The sequence below is a fragment of the Microcaecilia unicolor genome, chromosome 9, assembly GCF_901765095.1.
Source record: "Microcaecilia unicolor chromosome 9, aMicUni1.1, whole genome shotgun sequence".
Lineage (NCBI taxonomy): Eukaryota > Metazoa > Chordata > Amphibia > Gymnophiona > Siphonopidae > Microcaecilia > Microcaecilia unicolor.
Genome location: NC_044039.1, coordinates 3,733,217 through 3,744,961, shown reverse-complemented (window position 1 = coordinate 3,744,961; position 11,745 = coordinate 3,733,217).

The window sequence follows — 11,745 nt, the reverse complement described above, 5'->3', positions numbered from 1 at the left end:
GCGTTCCAACTATACTGCGCATTTGCAGGTGAGTCGGTCACTTGCCATTTATATGTTTGATACCTGTGCAGAATTCTATAAAGAGATGTTTTGTTAAGAGGATATGTAACTTTACCTACATTCCATGTAGAAGGCTGCGCAGGCTTCTGTTTCTGTGAGTCTGACGTCCTGCACGTACGTGCAGGACGTCAGACTCACAGAAGCAGAAGCCTGCGCGGCCACATTGGTGATCTGCAAGGGCCGACTTCTACATGGAATGTTGCTAGTGGAATCTCGAATAGTAGCAACAGTGGAGGAGTGACCTAGTGGTAAGGGTGGTGGACTTTGGTCCTGAGGAATTGAGGAACTGAGTTCAATTCCCACTTCAGGCACAGGCAGCTCCTTGTGACTCTGGGCAAGTCACTTAACCCTTCATTGCCCCATGTAAGCCGCATTGAGCCTGCCATGAGTGGGAAAGCGCAGGGTACAAATGTAACAAAAATAAAATAGATACTATTGGAGATTCTACATGGAATGTTGCCACTATTGGAGATTCTACATGGATTGTTGCTATTCCATGTAGAAGGCACGTACGTGCAGGATGTCAGACTCACAGAAGCAGAAGCCTGCGCGGCCACATTGGTGATCTGCAAGGGCCGACTTCTACATGGAATGTTGCTAGTGGAATAGCAACATTCCATGTAGAATCTCAAATAGTAGCAACAGTGGAGGAGTGGCCTAGTGGTTAGGGTGATGGACTTTGGTCCTGAGGAACTGAGTTGGATTCCCACTTCAGGCACAGGCAGCTCCTTGTGACTCTGGGCAAGTCACTTAACCCTCCATTGCCCCATGTAAGCCGCATTGAGCCTGCCATGAGTGGGAAAGCGCGGGATACAAATGTAACAAAAATTTAAAAAAAAAGATTGAAGAGGAGACGTTTTAAAGAGACAGAAGACTCTTCACAAAACCTCACCTAATGGGAGTAAAGTGAAACTGAGGAAATCCATGCTTGTGGGGTGATACTGACTCTCCGAGAAGAGAAAAACCACCAAAGGTGTAACAATCTTTGTTTGTATTGCGGTGAATCAGGACACTTCGCCAGCAAATGTCCTCAGAAGCCAGGAAACGGACCATGGGGGACATGACATTGGGCTTACTTTCATTTTCCCCACTTTCCCTTTCCACCATTCCCGTGGAACTCCAGTGGCATATCTATATAACATCTAACACAATGCCACACTGTATTTCTCATACTGGAATTGGCGATCACCATCTCGATACCATGTAAGCCACATTCAGCCTGCAAATAGGTGGGGAAATGTGGGATACAAATGCAACAAATCCTATATAATAAAACACACCTCCAAAGTTCGAATTGAAGCCTGAAGCCTTTGTGCACTGCGCTCCTGAAGTGATGTCTCAAACTGAAGCCTTCGGGCGCTGCACTCCTGAAGTGATGTCTGACACACCTCCAATGCTCGAACTGAAGCCTTTGTGCGCTGCGCTTCAGAAGTGACGTCTGACGTACCGTACTTCTGGGTACGTACGTCAGACGCAACAGCTGACAAACCAGAGGTGGGAGGGCGGATGCACAGCAGTGAATCGATGAGCCAGGGGAGACAAGAGATTTGCTGGGTGCCTGGAAGGGGGGCAGGAGAGAGAAGAGCATCGGTGGGGGGCAAGGGAAAATGGAGAATCGCTGGGTGGCTGAGGGGGGACAGAGGATAAAGGAGAATCAATGGGTGGCTGGAGGGGGGCAGGGGACAATCGCAGGGTGGCTGGGGGGGCAGGGGACAGAGGACAATTGCTGGGTGGCTGGAGGGGGGGCAGGGGAAAATCACAGGGTGGTTGGAGGAGGGGCCGCCGAGAGAGGGGAATCACTGGGTGGATACAGGGCAGGGGCCAAGGAAAAAGGATAATAGCTGGGAGAGAGGAGAATCGCTGGGTGGCTGGGGGGTGCAGGGGACAGAGCAGGCACACTCACACCCAGCAGTCTCACTCTGTCACAAACACGTTCACTTTCCCTGTCTCACACACAGTCACTCTCACACGCACTCTCTCTCAAACATATACACTCCGAGAAAAACCTCGCTAGCGCCCGTTTCATTTGTGTCAAAAATGGGCCTGATTTACTAGTAAATAAGTAAAACACTGTATACAAAGGAGAAGTGTAAATATTACTGCCTTTGCTTAATGTATTATCGAATTCTTCAATAAAGACGTTATGGTTCAGAGCACATGCAATGTTGTAGGCTGAGTTTTTTATGTGGAAAGAGTGTGCAGTGGGTGCATGATGAACTAAGCCTTATTCAGCCTCCTGGGGGACTCTGCAGTCCTGGTCTACACCCTAAGAACAAAATATTGGTGACCGCCTAGAGTGATCCTGAACAGGCCAAGTCTTACAAAATAACAAACTAGAATGTAAATATCACAAGGTTACACCATTCATCCATATTGCAATGTAATCTGCTTTCCAAATTATTATTTAGAAATGGCATTTTCAGAACTTTATGAAGGCAGCTTTTATTTTCTTGGAAGGTCTGTCTCGTCACTGCAGAGTAACAGGACACACAGTCCCTTTTTAGAGGCAGCCTGGTCAGAGTTATTTCAATCTGTCACAAGGCTGTAAGATGATCCCCAGAGGTAGGGCAGCTGCAGTAGGAACCTTTCAGCCTGCAAACTCTCCCCTTCCTTTGTTTCTCTTAAACATGCATAATAGACCTTATCTTCACTGTGCATATGTGAATACACCAGTGCAGCTTAAAAACGATTTAGGAACTTACTAACTTTCGTAAATTTTTCAAGACCCATCTCTTTAATAAAGCATACCACAAAGATCAACAGATGTAAATGTAACTCATCTCCACCTTACCTATAATCAGAACTGTTTTCATATTTCTGCTTGTTTAAATTTCTATTATGCTATTCACGGTCTTTATGTAACATTAAGTGTTTATTTTCTAATCTATTATCCACCAAGAACGATACTATGTAAGCCACATTGAGCCTGCAAAAAGGTGGGAAAATGTGGGATACAAATGCAATAAATAAATAAAATAAATGTATGAAATTCTGGTAGCATTTTGGAAAATGATTGTCGAGGTAGAACCTTTTCTACAATACATGCAGGAATGCAGGTGTATGCACTAGTTTAACAGGGGCGTAGCCAGAAAACAGATTTTGGCTGGGCCTAGGCAACAACTAGGTGGGCACCAAGTGTTCTCCCCCACCCCCACCACCAAAAAAAAAATCTCAGCTGGCGGGAAAATGCTTCTTTTCACCATGTACAGGTACCGGTATCGTGGAGAGTAGCGTTTTCATTACCATCAGGGGAAGCCTTCAGCTGGCGGAGCTTGGGATCCCCACCAGCTGCCACTAAATGTGTGCTACTGTTGGGTGGGCCTGAGCCCTAAGTGGGTGGGCCCCGGCCCACCCAGGCCCACCTGTGGCTACGCTACTGGTTACAAACATCAATGTCTAAAATATCAGTGGTACTTATAACATATAACTCGGTCTGTCACAACCTAGACGTGCAGGTGCTGAACCTAGACCTGTTAGTCTTACATTCTGGAAACCTATAAGTAAGTACAGAGCCTGCAATCATTTGGCATGAGCAATTTGTGGGGGTGGGAGGGGGTAGGGTAACAAACCCCACTGCTGCTCCTTGTGATCTTGGGCAAGTCACTTAACCCTCCATTGCCTCAGGTACAAACTTAGATTGTGAGCCCTCCTGGGAAAAGAGAAATATCCAGAGTACTTGAATGTAACTCACCTTGAACAAAATCTAAATAAATAAAGATTCTAGAATTCTAAAGAATAACAAGATTCCATGCAGAATTTCAAAGTGTAGCAACATTCCATGTAGAACCCCAAAGAGTAACAAGGATTCGGGGTGGAGGAGAGGCCTAGTGGTTAGAGCACAGGTTTTGCAATCCAGAGGTGGCCAGTTCAAATTCCACCACTGCTCCTTGTGATCTTGGGCAAGTCACTTAACCCTCCATTGCCTCAGCTACAAACTTAGATTGTGAGCCCTCCTGGGACAGAGAAATATCCAGAGCACCTGAATGTAACTCACCTTCAGCTACTACTGAAAAAGGTGTGAGCAAAATATAAATAAATAAAGATTCCATGCAGAATCTCAAAGAGTAGCAACATTCCATGTAGAACCCTAAAGACTAACAAGCGGAGGAGTGGCCTAGTGGTTAGAGCACCGGTCGGTTCAAATCCCACTGCCGCTCCTTGTGATCTTGGGCAAGTCACTTAACCCTCCATTGCCTCAGGTACAAACTTAGATTGTGAGCCCTCCTGGGACAGAGAAATATCCAGAGTACCTGAATGTAACTCACCTTGAGCTACTACTGGAAAAGGTGTGAGCAAAATCTAAATAAAGATTCTAGAATTCTAAAGAATAACAAGATTCCATGCAGAATTTCAAATTGTAGCAACATTCCATGTAGAACCCCAAAGAATATCAAGATTCTGGAATCCTAAAGAGTGACAAGATTCCATGCAGAATCTCAAACAATAGCAACATTCCATGTAGAACCCTAAAGAATAACAGGTGGAGGAGTGGTTAGAGCACCAGTCTTGCAATCCAGAGGTGGCCAGCTCAAATCCCACTGCTGCTCCTTGTGATCGCAGGGTGATCTCAGGCAAGTCACTTAACCCTCCATTGCCTCAGGTACAAACTTAGATTGTGAACCCTCCTGGGACAGAGAAATATCCAGAGTACCTGAATGTAGCTCACCTTGAGCTACTACTGAAAGGTGTGAGCAAAATCTAAATAAATAAATAAAGATTCTAGAATTCTAAAGAGTAACAAGATTCCATGCAGAATTTCAAAGTGTAGCAACATTCCATGTAGAACCCCAAAGACTAACAAGCAGAGGAGTGGCCTAGTGGTAAGAGAACCGGTCTTGCAATCCAGAGGTGGCCAGTTCAAAGCCCACTGCTGCTCCTTGTGATCTTGGGCAAGTCACTTAACCCTCCATTGCCTCAGGTACAAACTTAGATTGTAAGCCCTCCTGGGACAGAGAAATATCCAGAGTACCTGAATGTAACTCACCTTGAGCTACTAGTGAAAAAGGTGTGAGCAAAATCTAAATAAATAAAATAATGGGGGTCAGCGCTTCCCAAAACATGCATATTTATAAAACTTATACATAGCCAGGAGCAGCTGTAAATCCAGTTAATCATAGACGTGCCTTACGCTTCTGAAGTGGGGGCTACTCATGTATTTCTGGGTCCTGCCCAAACCACACTCTATTTCCATACGTACGTATTGCAGATTTACACGTGGGAGTCCTGGGTTTTCACACAGAAATGCTGGTTTTACACGTGTGAATCATGAATAGGGCCTTCTAAAATAAGAGCGGATTGGATTTCAGGCCACTTTTTGGTGCCAGGATATCATAAATTCAGATGCCTGTATATCTTTTGGATAGGTCTGTACTGGAAGGCTTCATGCAGCACTGTATTAGCATTAAAATGCTGTTCTCCTGCCACCCCACCCTCCTAAAACTTTGTTGCCCTAGGCGGATTCCTACTGTGGAATTAGCATTTCTATAAATAAATCCAAATCTACAAATGGTCAGTGAAATCAGTCATTTCTTTTAGACTTGCATAACATAAACAGTTAACAGGGAGGAGAGTCCCCGATTCCAACAGGGACATTAGTCTCTCCCAATTAAGATTCAAAATGGATAAATTTTTATAGCCTAACCCACAGATGAGGTAATGAATCCATTCTATTCAAGGAGAACAAAATACAAATATAGGAGGGGTTAGACAGACTACAGATGGTCAATCCCAGGACGTAAATCTATCACTTTGGTGCCTGAGAAAGAAAAAAGAAAACATTCCTACAATCAGCTTATTTTTAGCTAGTGCCTGTAGTACCTGGACAATCCAGAGGTTAAGGGTGAAGGCTGAGAGAACCAGTCAGTTTTATATAAATTAACTAGTAAAAAATGCCCGTTTCTTAAGGGAAGGAAACAAGCGCTAGCAAGGCCATCCTCCACCCTCCCTCGCTGTTCCAGACTCTGCCCTCCCTCCCTCCATTTTCACCCCCTCCATGTTACGGACCCCTGTACCCCCCTTCCGCGACCCTGTCGACCCCCCTTCTCGGCGAAAACCGTCCCCCACCGCCGTGGAGTACCTGTTCTGATGGGGCACCCCAACCCCCATCAGCGGAAGTCCTGTGCTGGCCTTCGCGGCGTTGCTTCCTCAATGATCTTCTGTTCAAGTTCCTCTGCGTGCGTCTGACGTCAGACGCACGCAGAGGAGCTTGAACAGAAGATCATTGAGGAAGCAACGCCGCGAAGGCCAGCACAGGACTTCCGCTGACAGGGGTTGGGGTGCCCCGTCAGCACAGGTACTGGACAGTGGCGGGGGATGGTTTTGGGCGGGAAGGGGGGGTCGACAGGGTCGCGGAAGGGGGTACAGGGGTCCATAACGTGGAGGGGGGGGGTGTTGAAATCGGAGGGAGGGTGGAGTGTGAAACTCAGTGGAAGGTGTGTGAGGTGACACGGGGTGTTCATGCTCATTGGATGGGGGGGCGGGTTGGTGATGCGGCGAGGGGGGGGGGTCTGTGTTGCCCCGCTCCCTGCCACTTGCTTCGAAATGGCAGGGAGCGGCGCACTGACAGCTGATTCCCAGGCAGGGGGAGGAGTAGTTTCCCTACTCCTCCCCTTGCTTTGGAATCAGCTGTCACTGACGTCAGTGCGTGCCTGCCTAGCAGACCACCTCTGAGGGAGGCATGGTCCCAGGCACATTAGAACGTTGGAGGTGAGAACTATTGTATAGGACAACATTTTCTACTATTGTTCAATTAGAAAAGAATTCAATCCTTTGTTGACCAGTTCCACAGCTGTTCCTCTTGTTGAAGTGATCTCTATAAAGAGCACAATGAACAACCCAAGGTTACCAACCCAACACCGTATTACTTAACTGGACCGGTATATAAATTTTTGCTGCTTTATGTATCTACAGGGTTAACTTTACATTTGTTAGAAGTCATATATTGCCTACTTTATTACTCAAACATTTAATTCTTATAACACAGGCAATTACATTTTAAGATTCCATCCTGTCATGAACTTGCCACTCCACAAGTAATTAGCAAATCTCTTCACTTATCCAGGGGAAAAAAAACCCTCAGTCTTAAGTTCTCCTACGAAAAGCTGTGACTAGTACAGGCTTGGTTTGTCCAGACATCTTCAGCGTCTTCAGGCCGTTCACACATGCAGAGGTATTGAGAATTGGGGCGACCATGCTATAATCTGTCATGCTTCCATGTTCAGCATTCCATTCCCTAATCCAGAAACTTCCACCTCTGGGTGAGGTAAATGATTAGGCTTTTACTCCCCAGGTGGCTACAGTCTCCTCTGACATCAGCAGGGTGATACCTTCTTTTCCTTCACTGCACTTATGTTAGGTCTCCCTTCAGCTGGACAGTTCCACAGTTTTGCCAAAGAGAGTTTCCTTCAGAAATTAATAGGATGTAACAAATCTTGGCATCACATCAACACGTGCTTGGAAATTCCCTCTTAATTCAGCCTGTGGCTCTTTGTATCTTTCTGTCACATGTTTTTGGGGGTCTCTGACTGCACTTCTTGGCACTTTAGGATCTCCTCTCTGCACCCAAATCACTGACACTTGACATCTCTAGTATAATCAATATCGTTCTGGTGTTCTTCTCCGTTACCATGATATTTAGTTTTTTATGCATCCAGCTTTTTATTGTTAGGAATGGGAATGTCCCAGGTGATCATAACCTCGTGTGATGTATAAGATGCCCTCCTGGTTTTTCATATCTTATTGCCCCTGCAAATACTAAATGAAGGGAGAAGAATTTTACCTGGATAGCCGGGTGTGCCTCCCTGGAAGGTTTGCAGCAGGAGAGCTGGAGAGTTAGAAATCCAGGATCGGAGCGGGATCTGGATCTGGATCTGGATCTGGATCAGGGGGATCTTTTCTTCCAAGGAAAGTGTAAGAGGGAGCACACCTGTGCCACGCCCTGATATGACAGTACAGTCTTCATTCTCCATAAAACTCTTTGGGTCATGATCCCAATACTTTTCCGGTACAGTGATGCTGTAGTGTTTACATTTTCAGTGGATGAGATGTGGCTCTTTATTGTGTATTTCTGTATAGAAACTTTTTGTCATCAGAACTTTGTAGCCAGCTAAAAGATGAGTAACCATTTCCAGCTCTTTCTTATAGAATCTGTCTATGTCTGTTTTACCAGCTTTTTTTTTAAATAAATAAATAAATAAATAAATAAACAAATAAATAAATATATATATATATATATATGCTGGTTCTATATGGTTGCTGCAGTTGTGTTTGTTTCCTTAACAACCTGAAAATTCTGTGGGCAGGATAGCAAAGCAATGATACACACGGCCTGCTCACTCACCAATTCCCAGGAAGAGGCATTACCATGAAATGAGTGACCCCTTGAATTCTTGTGAACTGTCCTCATGGGTTTATGGCCTCCATGACCATTCTCTGCTATACTTTGGTTTGATTTGGTTCTCTCCATGGTCACATTGCTCAAATCTAAGTACTGAGTAATATCAAGGGAAGATTTGTAAGGAAATGCAACCTGAGTTACACCTGAGTACATAAGAACATAAGCATTGCTGTACCAGGATAGACCGAAGGTCCATCAAGCCCAGTATCCTGTTTCCAACAGTGCAACAGTGTCCAATCCAGGTCACAAGTACCTGGCAAGATCCCAAAACAGTAACAGAGATTTTATGCTGCTTATCCTAGAATATGCAGTGGATTTACCCAAGCTCATCTTAATAATGGCTTATGGACTTTTCTTTTAGAAAAATTATCTAAACCTTTTTTAAACCCTGCTAAGCTAACTGCTTTTACCACATTCTCTGGCAATGATTTCCACAGTTTAATTACTCATTGAGTAAAGAAATATTTTCTCAGATTCGTTTTAAATGTACTCAGTAGCTTCTTTCCGTGCTCCCTAGTCCTATTATTTTTGGAAACAGTAAACAAGTGATTCACATCTACCTGTTCCACTCCACTCAGTATTTTATAGACCTCTATCATATCTCCCCCCAGCCATCTTTTCTCCAAGCTGAAGAGTCCCTAGCCACTTTAGCCTTTCCTCATAGAGAAGTCATCCCATCCCCTTTATCATTTTTGTCGCCCTTCTCTGAACCTTTTCTAACTCCACTATATCTTTTTTGAGATGTGGTGGCCAGAACTACAGACAGTATCCGAGGTGCGGTCGCACCATGAAGCAATATAAAGGCATTCTAACATTCTCATATTTGCTCTCCAATCCTTTCCTAATAATTCCTAACATTCTATTTGCTTTCTTGACCGACACTGCACATTGACCAGAGGGTTTCAACGTATCATCAACGATAACACCTAGATCCTTTTCCTGGGCGTTGATTTCCTGGGCTCATTTCTACTGATGGCAATTGTTAGATTTTGAGAATTTTTAGATCAGGACTAGTAGAAACTGGCACAGTTATAGGCCTTTTCTAAACAGTGAAAAATACCAGTGACATTGCCGAAGGGTTAGAAGGTAAAGTTTGCATTTTGCGGATGATACTAAGATCTGTAACAGAGTGGACACCCCGGAGGGAGTGGAAAACATGAAAAAGGACCTACGGAAGCTAGAAGAATGGTCTAAGGTTTGGCAATTAAAATTCAATGCGAAGAAATGCAAAGTGATGCACTTAGGGAGTAGAAATCCACGGGAGACGTATGTGTTAGGCGGGGAGTGTCTGATAGGTACGGATGGGGAGAGGGATCATGGGGTGATAGTATCTGAGGATTTGAAGGCGACGAAACAGTGTGACAAGGCGGTGGCCATAGCTAGAAGGTTGTTAGGCTGTATAGAGAGAGGTGTGACCAGCAGAAGAAAGGGGGTGTTGATGCCCCTGTATAAGTCGTTGGTGAGGCCCCACCTGGAGTATTGTGTTCAGTTTTGGAGGCCATATCTTGTTAAGGATGTAAAAAGAATTGAAGCGGTGCAAAGAAAAGCTACGAGAATGGTATGGGATTTGCGTTACAAGACGTATGAGGAGAGACTTACGGACCTGAACATGTATACTCTGGAGGAAAGGAGAAACAGGGGTGATATGATACAGACGTTCAAATATTTGAAAGGTATTAATCTGCAAACAAACCTTTTCTGGAGATGCGAAGGCGGTAGAACGAGAGGACATGAAATGAGATTGAAGGGGGGCAGACTCAAGAAAAATGTCAGGAAGTATTTTTTCAAGGAGAGAGTAGTGGATGTTTGGAATGCCCTCCCGCGGGAGGTGGTGGAAACGAAAACAGTAACGGAATTCAAACATGCGTGGGATAAACATAAAGGAATCCTGTTCAGAAGGAATGGAACCTAAGGAGCTTAGCCAAGATTGGGTGGCAGAGCCGGTGGCGGGAGGTGGAGATGGTGCTGGGCAGACTTATACGGTCTGTGCCAGAGCCAGTGGTGGGAGACGGGACTGGTGGTTGGGAGGCTGGGATAGCGCTGGGCAGACTTATACAGTCTGTGCCAGAACCGGTGGTGGGAGGCGGGGATAGTGCTGGGCAGACTTATGCAGTCTGTGCCCTGAAAATGACAGGTACAAATCAAGGTAAGGTATACACGAAAAGTAGCACATGTGAGTTTATCTTGTTGGGCAGACTGGATGGACCGTGCAGGTCTTTTTCTGCCGTCATCTACTATGTTACTATGTTACTGACCTTGAAGACTAGAGATGGGAAGAGAGAGGGGCAGGGGGTCGGGAGCAGAGTATCTTAAGGACATCTTAGCTACATTTTCTCATTATGTGACTGTGGGAACAAAGAGGCTTTACACACACAGATGTGCAAAATGCAACAAAACCAATGAACTTAATAAAATAATTGTTTGAGGTCAAGAAAGTTACCAAAAATTACTGGAATAGATGTTCATATTTCTGCAAACTGGCATCCACTGGATGGCACCACAGACTAAATAATTATACCAATTTCCTATCAATATCAGAGCAGTCGAATGATTTCACCAGTTATGGGCACAGTTAATCTACTGACTTGTTACCATATATGGAAACTTATTATATGTAAGTTGTGATTTGTTCCTATATAAAATATGTAAAAGAGACAGAAACATCACTTCCTTTTTTTCTCTTTTGTGTACTTTTGTTTCTCTGATCTTTTTTTTTGTTTGTTTGTTACATTTGTACCCCGCGCTTTCCCACTCATGGCAGGCTCAATGCGGCTTACATCTTTGCTTATGCTGTCCAGTTTGTGTGTGTGTGTGTGTGTGTGAATATGTGGTAGCGTTTTTAGTGAGCGCTAATGATTAGCATGCGTTAAACGCTAGAGATGCCCATAGGAATATATGGTCGTCTCTAGCATTTAGTGTGCGCTAAAAAAGCTAGTGCGGATTACTAAAAGACCCCCAATGTGAGAATTCTAATTATTCTATGAAGACCAAAATGATATAGGGGATGGAACTTCTCCCATATGAGGAAAGGCTGAAGAGGTTAGGCCTCTTCAGCTTGAAAAAGAGATGGCTGAGGGAGGACATGATGGAGGTCTACAAAATCCTTAGTGGAGCAGAACGGGTAAACCTGAATCGATTTTTTGGAAGGCAGCCATGTGAGGATATACGTCAATGTCAATATATCTCTTATATACTGCTATATCTCCTTGGGGTTCACTGCGGTTTACAAAGAAGTTTGTAATACAAGCATTAAAATAAAGAATAAAGCAACACAATCTAAAATATAAAAT